This window comes from Tamandua tetradactyla, chromosome 4 (genome assembly GCF_023851605.1).
Source record: "Tamandua tetradactyla isolate mTamTet1 chromosome 4, mTamTet1.pri, whole genome shotgun sequence".
Classification (NCBI taxonomy): domain Eukaryota; kingdom Metazoa; phylum Chordata; class Mammalia; order Pilosa; family Myrmecophagidae; genus Tamandua; species Tamandua tetradactyla.
The window spans coordinates 187,829,070-187,849,297 of NC_135330.1; the positions used below are offsets into that span (position 1 = coordinate 187,829,070).

Below are 20,228 nucleotides of genomic sequence, written 5' to 3' on the forward strand. Positions count from 1 at the left end.
TCAAAGATGGAGATGCTGGTAGGAAGGGGTAAGTAGTTAGGACCTCTTGTGTCCTCCTAGAAGATTCTCACTGAAGTCATCTTCTTGTGAGGGAAGAGGAACAGGGCTTGTGCTTTTATTTTTTTTAACTCTTGGCCCTTTTATAGATATTTTTTCTCCCACATAACATGTGTGTGTATTTGAGCCTAGGGCTCTCTGCCCTTTGGGGGTGGGGGAACTCCCTCTTCTGCTGAGAAGGCCCTGATTGGGACAGTTTAGGCTAGCTCTGTTTGAGGTCTTGGGAGCAAATACATATCCTTGCTTTTCTTGTCTATTCTGAAGGGTGGGGTATCCTAATCATCCTCTCAACTTCGCCAAGGAGCAGGGGCAATTCATAAGTTCAAAGGACAGGAACAGAGTTGAATACGCTTTTTCCAGTTTAGTCTCTGTTCTAGTGCATTCGGTAGAGTCCAATCTCCAATCAACAGACCCAGGTGTTTGACCTCTAAGGAACAAACAGAACACATTTGTCCTCACTGCCCTTCCCCTGCCTTGCACTCAAACAGGCAGAACCTGCGTCTGAACCGGCATGATCAAGGTCTGGGATCCTGGCCAAATATCTTTCTAACTCATCACACAAGTAAACACTAACTGTCATTTATAACTTTGTGTTCATGGGAAAATATGTTCTAAATTCCAAACAGCAGTTTACAAATGCGTTTTTGGATCACAACTTGTTTTAATTGAGGGTTGCCAATATTTGTAAATTTCTTATCAACATTCAAATTCCATATACCTTTTACCAACATACCATATAGCTCAATGTTTTCACTAATTCAGACCAGTCGTCCCATAATTGGTTCTAATTATTGTCCATATTATCAGATTGAGTAAATGGTTTCAGAGGATATGATTTTAGACATAAAAATAACATGTTTGAAAAGTGCATTTTTTTCATGGCACTGTAAATCCCTGATACTTAAACAAAAAGGATGGAAAATTTTCGTTTTAAGTATTTGAGATGCTGTCATGTGTTTATAGGAAATACTCATTTTGAAATATTGAAATGTTGGTGAGGAAAGACAACTTTTTTCCTTAACAACTTGCCATAACAGAATTCATTCTCTATCAGCATTCTTCAGTATCATATAAAAGAGGAGGAAATACTAACGATGCACTTCTTTAAAGATGCATTAAATGAGTTCAACAAACATTGGTTCAAGGCTGGAAAGTAGGTTGATATTTTTAGCCAGCTCTTAACTATCAAATCCTGTTTCCAGTTTTACAAAAATGGCAGAACAAACACTTATTGAGTGTTCACGCTTTTCCCAGCACTGACCCAAATGAATGAAAGACGGTTCCCGCATTTAAAGACCTGAGGATTTAGTTGATCTGATTCATAGTCATTAAAGAAATTCCCTTTAATGCTTATTATTTCTAGAAATGAAATGAAAAGAAATAATCATATAAAGTGCTTAGCCAAATGCTTGGCGTGTACTTCAGGGTTCCATAAATGTTAGCTCTTATTGCCATTATTATAAAAAATAGCAAAAGATTTACAATGATACACTTTTTTTTTGTCTTTTGATACACTCTATCCTTTAGTCACCTTCAGGGCAAAGCCTGTAAAAGTCATGTTAATTATTACCGAAGTCTATAAATGCTTTCCCAAGTGTTTGGTGACTACAGCGTCACCTTTTCTACAGAGGGATAAAAATAAGCAGCCACTTCCCTTGAGTAACAACACGCTGATGTTCGAGCATTTTGCAATTCAGATTTTATGCTTCACTGCCTTATTGCAGCTCTGAGAATATATTCATCTTAAGGCCCAGGTTTGAAGCGTTCCAGCACCTCTGCCTCCATTCTTTTGCCAACGTTAGCTAAGTTATTCACTGAATTTTTAAAAGGGGGCGCGGCCGCGGGATATGGGATATTTGGGTGTTGTTTCACTTATCTTTTTGCAGCTTAGGGTGATATGTTTCCTGGGAAGACTGAATATTTACAGCTTAACACCGAGGCCACGGGGAAGGCAGAGAAGTGGTGGCACCCCTGTGGAATGTCCCCGGTGCCGTCTCCACGTCCCTCTCTGCCACGCGCCAGGATGCTCAGGGCGCACGACGTCCTGCCACCCGGGGGTTTGCCCGCCGAGCCCCGTCTCTCCCCCAGTATCTTCCCGGCGTTTTGGGGCTGTCCGGTGGCCACAGGGGCTGCCCTCCCCACCGCCAGGGCCCGTTTTGAGGGCGGCTGCTGCCTCCTGAACCTTCCTTCCATCCGCCCGGCAGTGGGCGCGGAGCGCCTGATGAACTCCACCTTTCAGGGGCACCAGAACTGCGCTTTCCAAACACGCGCCTTGGGTGCAGCCTGGCAGGCACCCTCTGGCCTTTTCCTCTGCCGTGGAAGCCGCCTGGGTTAAATACCTTCTTTTATTCCCTGGGACCCGGGTGGGAGGAAATTGCAATTTCCTTACTGCAAATTGCTTTCTCTGCAGAGGAGGGGAGAATCTGTATTATTATTATTTTCGTGCCTACTGAAGAACGTATTTATTTAACAGGAGATAAAGGTCATTAGCCAGCTAGTAGGGAAGTGCAGGTCCACGTGGGGCAGAATCCCATTTCACAGGGAGGACCTGACCAGACGAGCTGAGGGTAAGAGAGACAAAGCTGGAGTATTTAAGGGGTTCTCATACCTCCATGAGGAGGAAGGGCCAGCCCTGGAGCGGTTAGTAAAGTAGGTAAAATGTATTTCCAGCAGGGGGAGAAAATCTTTAGACTAGCAACCAAGTGGCCTGGGTATTAGACTTGGGCTCACCTTAAGTGACGGCCCTGAGTTCCGGACCCCTCTGTCCTCGCTCACGTGGAGAGGGGCTGTCCCTCCAGGCCCCCGCAGGAGCTGGCCTTGCGGCGCTGTCCTCAGGGAGACCTTTCCGCCACCGCCGCTGGGCAGCGCCCTGACTGGCCCCACACGCGGGCCTTCCCACCCACCTGGGACTGCGCTTTGCCAGGGCAGGGACTGTGTCTCTCCTACCTTATTTCTGGAAAGCTGTGGCGTGCCTGGCACACAGTGTGTGCGCAATGAATAGTTGTTAGTGAGAAAGGGAGGAGGAGAGGAGAGGAAGGAAGGAGAGGGAAAGAGGAAAAAAGGAAAAGGAAGGAAGGCAGGGAGGGAGGAGAAGAGGAAGAAGGAGGGACAGAGAAAGAAGGAAGGAAAGAAGAAGGGAGCTTGTAATTCTGCCATAGCAAATTCCTTCAGCACAGAATTTGGGGATTGCGCACCCCAGAAGGGCCTCTTCCAAGATTTCTTTTCTCCTAACCCCTCAATCCAAATTCGCCTTTCATGTGTCATAAATTTTAGTATCCCTTGTTATAATAGATCAATTTGTTCTAATGTGAATAAGTGTGTAACCCTCTCAGGGTGCACATGCATTTTATCCTGAACTTTCTGAGGATGGTGACCCAAAGTGGGAATTTAGAGCTCCAAGGCAGACAATGGGAGAAATTTAGACCCCCCCCCACTCCATTAAAACCATGTCATTTTCCATTCCAAGTTCTTCCAGGGCCCCTATTATGCAAGTGCTTTGCTTTGGCCCCCATTTTTTTTTGTATCCTGTATGGTGGGGTCACATTTCATTACTTTTCCATGTGAGTGTACCATTATTGCAGCACCATTTGTTGAATGTTTGGTTGTTTGTTTTTTGGGAAGTGCATGGACCAGGGGAATTGAACCTGGGTCTCCAGCGTGGCAGATGAGAATTCTACCGCTGAACTACCCTTGCCCCCCCCTTTTGGCCCATTTTGGCAGAGATGATGAGTGCACGCTCACTGGCCTCTGCTCTCCTTTGTACTGAGGTGGCTACAGTGCGATCAGCTCTGGCTCATGGACTGTGAGTAGAAGGGATGGGAGTCTCCTCTGGGCCAGGTGGTAAGGAGCTGGGAGCCCCTGCCCATCCCTCTTCCCCTAGTCAGGGACCTTGCAGGCCCCATGCTACAGCTAGGAAAGCTTCAAGGTGTAAAAGGGAGGTTTGCCCAAGAAAAATGAGCCTTTATTCTGTTAGGCCATCAGGTCTGGGGCTTTGCCTTGTTCCAAGTTGTATTAATTTTCCAGACTAATACACTCATTTTGCTACAAAAACAAACAAAATGAAAAAATCCTTTACAGCAAGAGTCTAAAATTTAAGGTGAATTGAAATTAAGATGATTAAGATTTACATCTCCTGCTCAGAGAAGGTAGATGTAAATTTGCTTGTTTTTTTCCCCAGAGGATAACAATATTCTTCTCCTTTGCAAAATAAAGGTCAAAGTTGGAAAAAAACCCGATCATTTGTGAAATGATATATTTGTAAAATGAAGACAATATGATGCAGAATCTGGAAGTCTGATTTGGGATGAAATTGAAATAGATTACAGGAATCCCACTGAGCCTAGTGCAGTCAATTCATTACCCACATAATATTTTATACTTAAATAAAAATTACAGGGCGGGCCACAGTGGCTCAGCAGGCAAGGATACTTGCCTGCCATGCCAGAGGACCGGGTTCGATTCCCCGTGCCTGCCCATGTAAAAAAAAAAAAAAAAAAAAATTACATGCATGCTCTAATTTCACCTTTATCCTATTTATACTTATGAATTTACAAATAGCTGGGGTTGAGTGGCAGACTAGTAGAATATGTTAGAACAAGTCTTCATCTTGAAAGGTCTGATTTCGATTTGGGGAACAAGATAGAAAAAGGCAAGATATCAGTTATCTAAGTACTATTGTCTTTCGTCCTTTACTCTTTTATACCCAGGTACCTTATGGAGATAAAAGTATAATATGGAAGAAGTCCAAAAGAATTACTCACTTAAAATGTCGTGAGAACTGTTCTGTGTTTGGATCTGAGGGTCTAGGGATCAGAGCAACAAGAGGTACAGGCCCTCACTTTCTGCTAATTTGCCTGCTGACGTTGCGTCGCTGTGCCGCACGCCTCATGTCAGAGCATGTGATGGTGTGAAATAAAATATGTGCAGTCACAGACAAGCAATGCAGTTTCCTGGAACTTCTAACTTTAATTTTATGCAAAGCTGTGGGAAAACAGAGTTAACTAATTTTGCTGGAGGATAACTTAAAGCATTCATGTTATATTCTTATTATATCCAAACATATATAGGAAATACTATAGATTAAAAATGCAAATGTGTTGCACAAATGTTGAAATTTAAACACCCACTTTGGTGACATTTTTAGCTTGCCATCAGTCCTCTTAAAGTTCTGTCCCCAGACCTCAGGAGCTATTCATTCACTGTCCTTTGTTCTTAGAGAGACTTGGGTGGAAGTATTTGAGAAGCTCTGAGTATTAAGAGGGTCTCAGATGTCGCTCCTCAGATTTTTATCTGGGCAATAGTTGTCTCTCTACGCTATAGAATGTTAAGGAGAGAAACTTAATCTTTTAAAAATTCTATAGGCTTACTTTTTAAAAAAAAAATATTTTTATTGAGAAATATCCACACACGTCCAGTCCAACCATATTATATAATCAATGGCTCACAATATCATCACAGAGTTGTGTATTCTTCACAATGATTATTTTTAGAACATTTGCATCACTCCAGATAAAGAAATAGAAAGAAAAAAAACAAAACTCATACATCCCCTTCCCCCCCTTTCATTGACTCATAGTATTTCAATCTACCCAATTTTTACCCTTTATCTCCCCCTATCATTTATTTATTTTTTATCTTTTGTTTTTTTTCACTCATCTGTCCATACCCTGGATAAAAGTAGCATCAGACACAAGGTTTTCACAATCACACAGTCACATTGTAAAAGCTATATAATTATACAGTCTTCTTTAAGAATCAAGATTACTGGAACACAGTTCAACAGTTTCAGGTACTTTCCTGTACCCGAGCCACTCCAATACACCATAAATTAAAAAGGGATATCTATATAATACATATGAATAACCTTCAGGATAACCTCTCGACTCTCTTTGAAATCTGTCAGTCACTGAGACTTTATTTTATCTCATTTCTATCTTCCCCCTCTTGCTCAGGAAGATTTTCTCTATCCCACATTGCCAAGGAGATTTATACCCCTGGGAGTCATGTCCCATATAACAGGGAAGGCAGGGAGTTCACCTGTCAAGTTGGCTTCGAGAGTGAGGCCACATCTGAGCAACAAAAGAGGTTTTCTGGGCGTGACTCTTAGGCATAATTATTAATAGGTTTATCCTTTCCTTTGTAGGAATAAGCTTTATAGGGGTGCACCTCAAGATTGAGAGTTCAGCCTATTGATTTGGTTGTCCCCACTGCTTGTGAAAATATCAGGAATTCCCCACATGGGGAAGTTGAATATTTTCTCTGTTCTCCCCAGCCCCCCAAGGGGATTTTGCAAAACCCTTTTTATTCTCTGCATAGGCATACTTTTGAAAGCTCTTTAGATGCCTGCTGCACATTTAAAAATAAATTGTATCAATCACAGATGTTCTAAAATGATCATTGTAATTGGTCAAATGTGTTGCATGGTTGGAGGAAAAGGTTAATTTCTTTGGAATAAGGGTTCTGTTTGCATGTGGACTGATGTAAACCAGGGGAGGTCTGTTTTCTGAAGAGGTTTTACCTAAGTAACTTTGGAGCTGTAAAGGGTTTGACATCTGGGGTATGTAAATGACTGGCCATCACGTGTAGGTCATCTTCTGGGAAGCTCTTTCCTTGCAATCCAAGGAAATCCGCATCTTTGCTGAAGATGGGTGCTTTCCAATCCTAGCCCTCCCTGAATCTCAGTGGCAACCCTCATGGCCCACGATGGTTGGTGCTAGGGGCAGGGCGAGAGGATGCGGGTGCGGAAGAAAAGAAGATTGCATTTTGTTCCATTTCTTTGTTAGCAATGCCATAGGTTTATGTGAAAACAAATGGCTTACAGAGTACTTGAGAACATGCTATACTCGGGATTTGAGCGAAGTTCTTTGTTCCTTATTGGTAGAGGTTCTTGGATTGATCCTCCACATAATTCTGCACGTGGAGGAAGTGAGGAGCAGGTGACTTTCCCGAAGTCCCTCAGCAGCACGGGGGCCAGGACTGGGGCAGGGACTTGGGATGCAGCCCAGCCCTCCTTCCCACCACCACGTGGCGCCCACTGCAGACACCACGTATCTGCACAAGATTTTGCCTCAGGACCGCAGAGTGGGGCAGCGGCTGATTGCCAGAAGCCTGCTGACAAGCCTGGCCCTCCCCAAAACAATTCCGTGTTTTAACATCTATAAGTGATAGAATAAGAAACTGAGGCTCAGAAATAAGAGCATTTTGTTGAAACCACATGACTGGGACTGGGCTCTAGCTTCTTGCTGCCTGCTCCCTGCCTGGCTGCCCAAAACCATGGCCACCGGAGAAAGCGTTTAAAAAGAAATAATTACCGGGCTCCATTATTCATAGGCAGAAGAGAAATTGGACTATTGGGACGAGGATAGTAGTTTTTGCAACGAGCTTTTGAGAAGGAAAGAGCAGACTCATTCCTTGTCACCTTTGGCCCACTCTCTTGCCACCTGCTGACTTTAAGTAAAAAAATTGTCTGAAGATGAGGATTAGTGTAATGGCTGATTCCATTAGATCTGTGCTTTTTGGATGAAATCTGATCATCCTGCATCACATTCCTTTTCCTCACCTGCTCTGGAAAGCAAATGGAATTCTTTGAAAGAAAATTCAGTCCAGACCAGAACACACACACAATCAGCCTCTCTAACCCACCCCTCTGAAAATGCAAGGGGCTCTCCGTAGTCACCAGTGCTTCTCTTCTGGCTTGTTTACATTTCATGGTTTATTCCATTAAGGTCCAATTTCAGGTGCTCAGTGCAACCAGATGGCTGGCGGCTGGCTGCCCTGAATCATAGAAACGCAGCAAGTAAACAGTTTCTTAGACCAACTTCCTCGTGGATTCCTTTTAGAGTTCATTGGAAACTCCACAAGCCTAGAGCTTATGATCCTGTAAGCCTGGATGTAGGTTTCAGACTCGGTCCATCTGAGCAGGGATCTGTTTGCTAATCCAGCTTTCCAGCAGTCAGTGGTGGGCTCTGCACAGCTGGAAGCTCATCCCTGCCTCAGGGTGGGCTTGCCCTGCTCTCCCACCCCCTTGCCGCTGCTCAGACTGTACTGCCTTCTTCTTCTGTTTACAGTTCTTTGTCCATGCTTTTTTTTAAACTTTTTTTAATATGCATACAGTGCGTAATTTATATTCGTCGCTTTATAAACAGTGGTAGGATTTCGAAATGCAAGGGACTGATATGTTTTATTTTGTAGTTGAGCAAAGTGAGGCCCAGAGAGGTTAAGTAACATGTCCAAGGACCCCAGATCAATTAGTGGTGGAGCAGATGGGGTGTCCCAATCTGGTACAGAGTCCGGAAGTATTGGTGGGAGTGCACAGCCCCAAGACCTTCTCCCCTCAAGGTCACACTCAAGTTCCTCTCCTCTGTGGGTCCTTCTCAAGGATTTTAACCTTCTAGCATCTCTTCCATGTCCATGTCATACAAATTACACTGAATGGTTCTTATGCTGTTTGGGGCATTGAGCTTCTCCCAGCTAATCTGTAAGATCTGTAGGGAAGAAAACCATGCAGTTCTTCTAGGTTCAGTGTAAAGAACAAGTCACATATGCAATAGATACTGGTTTATTGATTAACTGGCAATTCATTAATTGATTAACCTAGGTGACCATCCCCATTTAAATAGAATGGTATAATGTTGGAGGATGTGGTTCCTGACACATACGGTTTGTTCTCTGATACGACTGCTGGTGGCCTCGATGAGTCATTTATAGGGTATCTCTCGATCATTCTCTCCAGCCTCATCCACCATTATTTTCCCCACAGCTTTACATAACCCAGTGTTCCAGGTCCTCACAACCAATCACAGACCACCACTTGTCCTGTGCTCAATGCTCCTTTCTCTGTTCCATTTGAAATATTCTCCCCCTTCTTAGCTATCCTTCAAGGACCTGCTCAGTGTCACCTCCTATGTAGACCTCCCCAACACCTAGGCAAAATAATGTACTTCTTTTATGCCTCATATATCCTGTGGGTCTAGGGTTTGCTCAGCATGATGGTCCCTTGTTTACACATCTTCCTCTTCTGCCAGCCAGGATGCTCCTAGGCAGCCAGGACCTGTCTCATATATCTTCTGGGGCCTGGCTCAATGAGAAGCTTCATACACATTTGTTGAATGAATGGCAACTTGCCTGATTAGGCGCGGTCTTGGGAAGAGGATTTACGATGAGCTCCTGATGAGGATTGCCAGTTAGGTGGACCACAGCGTGTCCTGAGCACTTCCTGCCCATAGGACTAGCGAACCACCCTGAAGGGGATGAAGTGGTTCGTAAAATTAGAAGAGCCAGACCCCATCCTGAGTGATTTCCCATCTATTGGGAAAACAGTGTCTAGAGATGAATCTATCATGTGGATAATGAAGCCTCAACTATAGCCACCTCACTTGCCCAGGTCCTCTGCCCTGGACCAAATTTTGAACTGGTAATTTTGCTTTCTTCTCCTTCAGAGACCTCATAAAATGTATGTAACTGCAGGTCTGCATGGCTTGGCTCTGCCCTTGACCAAGGCCCAGGAGCACATGCCTGATTCTGCAGAGCAGAGAGAATGGGCTTGGCCAGAACAGGGCTGGTTAATTTGAGCAGGGGGAGAATTGTGCAGTGGGTGTGCAGTGGTCCTTCCAGCCCGTTATCCCCTTTTTGACAGTCACAGCAAGCAACCTTACACTCAGAAGTATAGTCCTTACCCTCAGTGAGGTCTGCATGAAAAAACAAGAGGTGCATCCTGAAGGTGTCTTTAACTTAAAAAATACACTAATGTGCTTTTGTTGCATTCTCTACTTAAAAAAATCCTTCATGGTTGTCATGAGCCCTGGGAGGCTGTCAGAGATGAGTCCCCCAGTAGCAGATGAAGAGGATCACTAGCCATGTGTGGTCACAAGGCCAGCCAGTGTCAAAGCTGAGGAAGGACTTGGGACTCTTGATTAACCCACATGTTGTCTCCTTCTTCTGGGGTTCCCAAGAGGAAAAGGGTCCTAAACGAGGTATTGAGTGGAGAAGAGACATTTTTTCCCAAAAGGTGTTTGGTCACCATGAACCTGGGTGTTAGCCTTCCAGGGATGGAGGAGATGAGCAGTGGAGGTTGAAGACAGTGTGTGTGTGTGTGTGTGTGTGTGTGTGTGTGTGTGTGTGTGTCTGCAAGTGTGGGAGCATGTGTTGTACACTGGAAGGTGCAATTAAGTAAGACTGTTATAGAGCATTTTACATCAAATCCACACATGTGAATCTGAGGGAAGGAGGTAACCAAGGGAATTTGAGGGTGACAGTGGTGTGGCATTATGGATACATTTAATGGATTATTCTGAACATAGTGAATGTCTTGAATTGAAAGAGGCAGCTGGAGATTAGACTTCTTTTTAGTAGTTGATATCTATTGAATGTTTTGCCTCCTAATTTAGTGCTTGCACCCCAGAGAAACCAAAACCCTTGCCCTAAATTCCTTCCAACTTTGCTATCTGAAATGAAAGAGGTAAGAAGCTATCCTTCACAGAGGCCCATGGCACTTCAGTTGAGGTTTGTTTCGGAGTTCATGCCTGTTTTTCTCCTAGTGAATTCAAACCACTTTAGAAGCATTTTCTAATGAATCTTCACCATCTACTTATGAAACAAATAGCAATGCTCAGTATCTTGTAAATGTCACCCATGGCACCCGTGGGGGAATATCAGATTTGCTTCACTTTCCATAGCACTCGAGGAACATGCAGGGCTTAAGACAGAACTAGTGTGCATATCTGTAAGCAGAAAAATATCAGCAACTTCTTGACTCTTGACATTTTATATTTTGGATGTCAGACCACACTTGTGGCGAATGTTTCTTCAACTTAGTTCTAACTAATAAACGAGCACATTGTTTTTTTAAAAAAGAGAATGAAAGCACAAAAGATATTGGTAAATTGCACCTCTGACATTTCTTCTTAAAGTCAGAGGATTCTAAACTTTAATTGTTATTTGAAGCAAATAGCAAGTTGCATTTTTAAAAAGGACTACTCTTGGAGCCCAACTAACGAGTTGGTGGATCACTGTTCCTTATCTGTAGTCACATGCGCAAATCCAGTCTTTAACTGCAAAGTGTCATTTTATCCATAACTGTGAGAGACTCACATCTTCATAAACAGATGGACATCTTTGGATTCCAAAACCAGAAGAAGCTAGTGAATCCTCGGGAGGAGTTGGGGTCAACAGGGCCTAAGCGTCAGAGATATATGGGAAGGGAAAGAGTTGTGGACTTGCTCTCTGGGTCCAAGAAGGAGGCAACCAATTGCCATTTTCAGACACAAGTGAGGTTTGGGGCTGGAACAAAAGTCTTGGGTGGAGCCACAGAAGGTGAATGTGGAGGGAGCAGTTGAATTAGATGGATTAGGGAGATGAAAAAGGGAGAAAGATGAGAGGTAGAGGATTAACAGAAGAGGAGTGTCAACTCCCTAAGAGGAGCCTTCAGTTTTCTGGAATGTGCTCGATGTAAAAAATAACTGCATTTTGATGTCTCTTCCAGGCTTTTCATAGTCAGACAGCTGCAGAGGGAGAGAAAAATCCAGGGCCCCAAACAGGAGAAGCATTTTCCGAAGATGTGTGATCTGGATTAAAGCGCCCAGGACCTTGGGGCTGATCAGCCCATTGTCCTTTCCATGATATCATACCGGGTTTTTAGTAACTTAACAGTTTTCACCAGGTGGACCCTGTCTTCACTGTGGTGCTTTGTGTGAATTATGAAACTGGGTTGGTATTATTCCACACTGATTTATCTTCTCCCCCCTCCAAAAAAGCAAAAAACAAAGCAGTACTTGCATTGTAAGATCTAGCCCTAATCTTTTAAACATATAGTTAGACGAGGTTGTGCCTCTTGATATTCCAGAACAGCTAAGCATGGGGCCACACACACACACACACACACACACACACACACACACACACGCACACATTCCGGAGATAGTTCAAAAAACGTGAAAGTTTAGCTTTGTGCTTGGGTGTTGTCAAAGTATTTAATATGAGGCAATGAACATTTACAAACAAAAGGACTGTCACTTTGATGCCTGAGCGCTTGAAACCAGGCTTGTCAGCCACCAAAGGGCTCCATTTCCGTACAGTTAATCTTGTGAACGTCTGTTCACGTTCAACTCCGATTTCTACTTTGTAGAGACTTGCTTTTGCTATTTGGACAGGTGAAAGCGTCAACCACACAATTCTGTTAAAATAATAACTTGTTTGTGTGAGAGGAGAAGCATTTCGGCATGTATCGGTTACCCTGAATGTCTATTTTGATTGCTTTTTATTTATGGAATATTGGCATATTTTTATCTGCAAGGCCTCTCAGTTGCTTTTGCAGCAAAGAGCTTTAGAAAGCATGAATGATGGGAGCAGTCTTGGCCAACGAATTCTAAACTAAATATTCCCTGTTCCATCTTGCCACTTTATTTTTAAAAAAGAGAAATTAGCACAGATTCATTTACTATCTTGCAAGGTTCCAAGCCAGAAATAATTCCGTAATCCTAAAGGATTATTCCTATTTAAGTCTTCAAACAGCTTTCTAAATACAAGTATCTTCATCTTAGCTTTTTACTTTCTTTCATGTTTCGCTGAGCATTTGACCTTGGAGTCTGTCTTCTGCCGACCCTTTTCTTCTAAATTCCCCTCAAAGCCAATGTATTTTGGAAGGTTCTCCCAGGGCTGACTCTCAAATAGCATTCATATTTCTATTGCTGGCAAGGAAGGAAAGTTGTCTTTTTAAAATAAAATTTTGGACTAGGTGCTCCCCATACAAATGGGCCTGTCTTTTATGCAAAAGTACAATTTTCTAAAACAGCATATTAAAACAATCTGCGATGGTGTGCCAGAGGAATAAGGGCTGGTTTGCATGGTTACTCTCATTTAGGACGGTAACTTGTCATTAGAAGTATTGTTGCCCCTGGATTATTAGCTCGACCTTATGTGCATATCCAGTGATGAAATTTGAGTTTTGCTGCCTGCCATATAAGGAGACCCACGTAGGGTGACCTGAGTCTAAGATCTCATGGAATTTCTCTCTAATTTTTCTAAGACTGCTTCCACATTTCCTGTTTCTAGGGATGCCATTAGGTTTACTTACCACTTCAGAGGCTGTTAAAACTTTGGTTATGGTTATGACGAGGATGGACTCCAGCCAAGACTGCAAAATTGGCAGAGTGCTTCATTGGAGTCCTTTCTCCCAGCGCCCAGAGCCCATTTCGAGTTACCAGAGGCTCCAGTGCATCAACCTGGGCCACACATTGTTCTCCGCCAAGGTCTGTTTCCCCCCCAGCTCCCAGCCCCCTTTTGAGTCCCCCAGTCAAATTCTTGTTTGCTTCTGTCCATTTGCTCATTTATTCATCTTTCACTTAACAAATATTTCTGAGACTAGTGAGAACCAGAAATTCAGGATACCAAAGCGCCAAGATGTGGTCCCCTTGCTTCAGAGCTCTTAGAATCTTGTGTCAGTTACCAAAATAATTAGTGAATTACCACTGCAGTAAGAGCTCTGATGACCCACATGGTGGAGAACTGATCTAATCAGGTGAGGACTGTGTGAAAATGTTCTCAGAGGAGATGACCACTTAGCAGAGCCTTGAAGAACATGTGGGAGCATGAAAAGATGCTCAATGTCATTAGTCAGTAGGGAAATTCAAATGAAAACCGTAATGAGTACCACTTCACCTCCATTAGAATAGCTAGTAAACAAACAAACAAACCAGAAATTAACAAGTATTGGTGAGGCGAGGAAGGTGGAGAAAAAGGAAACCCCATACATTCTTAGTGGGATTTATGAAGTGGTACAGCTACTTGGGAAAAAAGTTTGGCAATCTTCAAAAAGTTAAACATGGCATTACCACATGACCTGGAAATTCCACTTCTTGGTATATACACAGAGGAAATGAAAGCAGGGACTTAAAGAGATACATGTACACTGATGTTTATAGCAGAATTATTCACGATAGTCAAAGGTGGAAACAAACCCAGTGTCCCTCAACAGATGAATGGAAAAACAAGATGTGGTCTATCCACACAATAGAATATTGGTTATCTATAAAAAGGAATGAAGTTCTGTTGTATCCTACAAACATGGATGAACCTTGAAAACATTACGTTGTGTGAAATAAACCCACATGAAAGGACGGATACTGTACAATCCCACTCATAGGAAATGCCTAGAATAGAAAAATTCGTAGAGACAGAAAGTAGATTAGGGGTTTCCAGGGGCCAGGGGTGGAGGAATGGGGAGATAATTGTTTGATGGGTATAGGGTTTCTGTTTGGAGTGACAAAATATCTTGGCAATGGACAGTGGTGATGTTGCTACACCAATTTAAGTATAATTAATGACACTGAATTTTACAGTTAAAAATACTGTACAGTGGAAAACTTGGTGTTACCCCCATGTTACTGCACATACTCATAAAGGAACATGTGGGAGTAGTCAGGCTGAAGGAAGTGGGGGTGAGATGTGATGGGAGCGGTAGGAGGGGAAGACAACAAAAGCTGAAGTCCCTGAAGGAAGGAAGGATTCACTTTGGAGAATCCAGAAGACACCAGTGTGGCTGAAACACAGACAGTGAAACGCAGGTGGGTATATGGGTTGCTTTCGCAATATTGAAGATATCTTAAAGGTTATATTTAGCAAGTTTTATTTTGCTTTCAGGGTATCATTTTAAGGAATGTTTCTTTTTACTGATTGCTAAGTGTAAATGAAGGTAATTTAGACCTCTCATGAATATTTTCAATATTCAGAAAAGCAGATGTTGTTATTAATAACCAAAATTTCAACATTTTCCAAGGGATTTTTTTCAGTATATGTCCATTTCCTTTGAACTTATGTTTATGCCACTTCCTAGCTTATCAGACTTTTTGGACTGTTTAGGGTTCTTTGGACAGTTTCTCGACTTTAGTTTGGCATTTCTAGCATCTGGTAGCCAAGTTCACTCTATGATGTGTGTGTGTGCAGCTGCATGTGTGTGTGTATGTGAATCTGCATGTGTGTATGTGAATCTGCATGTATATGTGTGCATCTGCATGTGTGTGCACCTGCATGTGTGTGTGAACCTGCATGTGTGTGAACCTGCATGTGTGTGCATCTGCATGTGTGCATGTGCATCTGCACGTGTGCATTTGCATGTATGTGTGTGCACCTGCATGTGTGTGTGAATCTGCATGTGTGTGAATCTGTATGTGTGTGCATCTGCATGTGTGCGCACCTGCATGTGTGTGTGAACCTGCATGTGTGTGCATCTGCATGTGTGCATGTGCATCTGCACGTGTGCATCTGCATGTATGTGTGTGCATCTGCATGTGTGTGCACCTGCATGTGTGTGTGAATCTGCATGTGTGTGCATCTGCATGCGTGTGCATCTGCATGTGTGCATCTGCATGTGCGTGTTCATCTGCATGTGTGTGCATCTGCATGTGTGCATCTGCATGTGCGTGTGCATCTGCATGTGTGTGCATCTGCATGTGTGCATCTGCATGTGCGTGTGCATCTGCATGTGCATCTGTGTGTGTGTATCTGTGTGTGTGCGTGTGTATATCTGCGTGTGTGTGTGTGCATCTGCATGTGTGTATATACATGTGTGTGTGTGCATCTGCGTATGTGTGTCTTTCTAGGTCATGTCTTTACTTATGCTTAGCATTCAGTAAATTAATCATTTCAATGATTTTCAGTGAAATGGATTTCAATGAATAAGGCTGCTTCCATCTCTCTTCTCAACTTTCACTATGTTTTTATTTTCAAATGTACTGTTTAGTTATGTTTAGTTCTTCAGCAAATTCCCTTGTACTTTAGAGTTTGTATAAATATATTATGCACAAATACAGTTGTTTATATTTAAATATATTTATTAAATATATTTATATTATATTTATATTATTAATATCACTATTATTTATATTATTTGTATTATTAATATTAATATATTTAATATATTATATTAAATATGTTAATATATTATATTATATTAAATATATTTAAATATATTTATTTCTTCTTCCCCTCGAACCGGCTCCCACTCTCTTTCCATCATGAAACATTTACTGATGGGCTTTTCTGTGCCTGTTGTAATGATAGACACTTGGTATATTTAGATCTCTGTCTTGTAAATCCAGAAACTTAGATAATAGTGCTTTCTCCGCAATATCTTCTTCCTTTTATGCAGTGTTTGGCTTTAATTAATTTAGCTTATTAAACCATAGAAAATGTTTGATGTGCCTGCTATTTTTTAATTATAATGATCTGGCTGTACAAAATGATATTAGCTTTTTATTTTCCTTCCCCAAACCAAATCTGCCTCCTCGGGGCTTTGGTATAAAATCCTGCTTTTAGTAACCCAACTTTTAAGGCGAATATTGACAACACTTGATGTTTTCTATGTCTGATTTTTGTAAACTCAGAAATTACCTTCTCGGAGGCAGAGGCCGGTCCCGACCTTGCAGCTGGCTCAAGTGGTGGTGCAGCTACCCTGCGGGAGCCGCCTTCTTGCAATAGTGCTTGTGGTCCTGATGTGAAAGCTAAACAAATATGGGTGCACGAGCCAGTGAGAAATGGCCATATATGCTTAACGTTCCCTGATAAAGGGAATGGCATGACTTCAGATAAATCACAAAGTCACTGTGAATGGTCATGTCCCCATTGGATTGTACCGGCATGACTTCAAGTCAGGCTGGAAGCGTTTGGGTAAAAATGCATTAGTTTTTACCCAAAATGGAGAAAGCACGAGCGTGAGTTTCTTGTCTCAGACCTTCTTGGAAGCTATAGGAGCAGAGCACGTCATTGTCCCAATAGTGGCTTTCGACACACACCAACAGATGATTAATTTTGCAGAATCAAAAGTGAGCCTTGCTGTAATTCAGGAATATTCTGTGTTTTCTATGGTGAAAACACAGAACTCGATGCTATTACGGGTAAGAAGGGGACGAGGGTCATCACTTGGAATCTTAGAAGCTACAAAAAAATGGAGCAATAGAGTTTGGTTTTGATGAGGATAAATATGATATCACAATCCTTGGGGATTTAAATGAAGCAACAGGGAAGAAAGGGTATAAGAAGCGAGAAAGGAAGGACCAAATTGCCCCCAAGAGTGACTATTCCTTGAGGGCTTACTGCAGCATAGCACATCTGAAGCCAAGAATGCAGACCATCTTACACTCTTACATGGACAGAAAGTGAAGACACAGCTACTTTTAAAGAGTCTTGTCTTCATCGAATGTGACATTTAACGACCCAATTTTTTAACTAAAATGGTGAGAATTACTTTGGATTCAACTGAAGAAATAAGGATGATCATGGGATAATGATGCATCACAGAAATTGGCTGATCAAGGTTTATGAAAAAGTTGGATGTCAGTTAAGGGCAAACAATATGGGCATTGGAGTAGTTGGAATTATAGAATGTAATTTCCTAAAACCTACTCATAATAAACAATTTTGACCATACTAGTGAGTATAGGCTTACAATGATAGTACTAGGAGACAAGCCTATTGATTACTAGAGTGAAATGAAAGTGAAGAAAAATGCAGAATATCCTCTAAATTAGCCAGCTGAAGATCTATAGAAACCCATGTCCTGATTAGGCGTGGGTTCAATGTGATGCCTGTCTAAATGGAAACAATTACCAAAAGGGATAAATAGATCAACTTCCAGAAAAATGGTATTGCTCCAATTATCCTGACCCACGTTTCAGAAATTGCAATGTTCCAGAAGAACCCAAAGCTGAAGATTTGATGCACTGATGAAAAAACCTACAAAAAGGGCCATGGTGGCTCAGCAGGCAAGAATGCTTGCCTGCCATGTTAGAGGACCCGGGTTCGATTCCTGGTGCCTGCCCATGTAAAAAAAAAAAAAAAAAGAAAAACCTACAAAAAGAAAGACAAGGAAGGAGGAATTCAGAATCAGACAATCATAAATGACCCCTCAGATTAAAGTTGAACTATTGTTTACGAACAAACCTTGTCCCAAGCCAAAGCTTTTCTCCTGTGAAGGAAAGTGTTCCAAGACATCCAACAGAAATGGCAAATTCATTTACAACAAGACTTATAAATAATAATCAAGTGTCACCCTAGCCTGAACTTGAGAGCAACAGCCTGAAACAGAGATTTTATTCTCTTTTCTGAATTTTGAATGTAAAGAATCAGAGATTGACTGACTACACAAGCATTTGAAGGTTCAGCTTATAAAGATGATGATGATGGTGAAAATGTCATCATCTTAGAAGAAAATAGTGCATCCAAACCTGCAGTAAATCATGACATGGAAGTGAAATCAGAGCAGATCCACATAGAACAAAGTGGGGTTCAGGTGGAGCTTGTGAATAAGGAACTTTGTGCCCACACTGGTTCAACAAGCATCTCCACATCCAGATGTGGTCAGGGAACTACTGCAGCCACACGGATGGAAGTACCAAGTTTCATTGTTAAAAAGGAAGAAACTATCGAAGATGCGATAGACATGAGAGATGAGGCAGCCACACTATCATCCTGTGTAGAAGCTGGAGCAAAACATACATGACACCCAGGAGACGTTGGATAAATCTGTAGGTGAGGTATGGCTGCCAGTTAAATGAATTGACAATGAACTACTTCTAGTCACCCAAGAAAAAGAAAACTATGAAAGTCAGTGTCAAGTTTACTGACCAAGTGAAAGCGTTATAGCAAAAGATATTAGAAATGAATGACAAATGTGTGAAGAAGGAAGCTTGTCATCCAGCTACTGAGACTGATGTTGTATTTTTACTTGAAGGTATTAATGGCAAATCTGAAAGTCCAGACCATATGGCCTCTCGGTACCAGCAAGCTCTGGAAAAAATAAACCAAAAACAGTTCAGTACTTTGCACCACGTAAAGACAAAATGTAGTCAGTATTCCAATGAAAAGAACAAAAGCGATGTGGACGAAATGGCTGTGCAGCTTCACGATGTATTTAGACAGCTGGATGAAAGCACTATCAAGATGGATCAGTAGAAAAGTGAGGTTGAATTATGGGAAATGGAAAAATCACAGATTCATTGCCAGTGTGAAGAACTCAAAACTAAAATTGAACAATGAAAATCTACAAGTCAGCAGATAGGAACAGATGCTTCAATTTCAAGTAACATTAGGAGTCTATAAATTATCCTGATGGAGAAAGCCCCAAACTTTGAGTTATTCGCATTAACAACTGTTGGCCAAGACTGTACTTGAGCCAGATTTTCAGCAAGAAAACTGTGAGGTTGATGTAGTTGATGAGATTTTGGGACAAGCTGCTGAACAAATGAGTGAAATAGGTAGTACTTAAAGTATATTTTAAGCAAAATAAAAATATTTGCTCACTTGTTTTGGTTGTACAGCTTTCACAGGATAGACAATATGATGGATAAAAATACTGAAGAGTCATAATATTTACTGTATTCTATGCGTTCAAGTGTGGGTATAAATATTGCGGATACATTATTATATCTTTTTATATACCTCTGAATTGTTCATAGCGAGTGGCAGAATATTAAATTCAAGATTCTGTTTTAAAATGCAAAAATTTATAATTAAGTTTGTGCATTTTTTAAATTTTCCTAGAGGACTTTAGTTTTTTCCACCAAGAGATTTTCAGGTTGCCCCCTAATCTTTATGCAATCTTTCTGGTTTCCCAAAGTTATTTTTCTCTGAATTGAAGGTTGTGCCATTAACGTAAACGGAAATGTTTTCTTGGATTTTCTTATGAAAAAGTTTGAACAGGATTTAACAAAACATAGTAACGCCCTAGTTGTAAGTGAATTGTGCATTAATAATAATTTTCTATAAATTCCTATCTCCTGAAATATTTAATTCATGCAATTAAGGTAAGTAGACACTGACTCAATTTTGCCAGGAATTTCCTTGTTCTAATATTCCAATCATGATTAAACATGGTGTGTTTATATGGAACAAAGAAATGCCCTTTAGTATGAAAAACAAGAAGTACTGAAAATATTAAATGAACCATTGCCTTTACTTTGAAGCACAACTTTGGCTGTTTGGTCAGCATTACCTGGGCATGACGATTGCTTAATATTTCTTTTTGTGAAATTTCCTATAAAGCCTTTTGTAGGATTACTACAGGCTAATGTGAATTCAGGAGATAATATTTCTCAAACAATATTGCATAATACATATTATAAATCTAAGTATTTTATATGATGGAGTTAACACAAGAAACTGCCTAGGATTTATAGTATTAC

General features: G+C 41.5%; 1 pseudogene; it reads left to right on the forward strand.

The window, feature by feature from the left end:
* The first annotated feature begins 2,080 nt into the window (after nucleotides 1-2,080).
* Nucleotides 2,081-19,312, forward strand: LOC143680594 (MORC family CW-type zinc finger protein 3-like; annotated as a pseudogene).
* The last annotated feature ends 916 nt before the right edge of the window (nucleotides 19,313-20,228 follow it).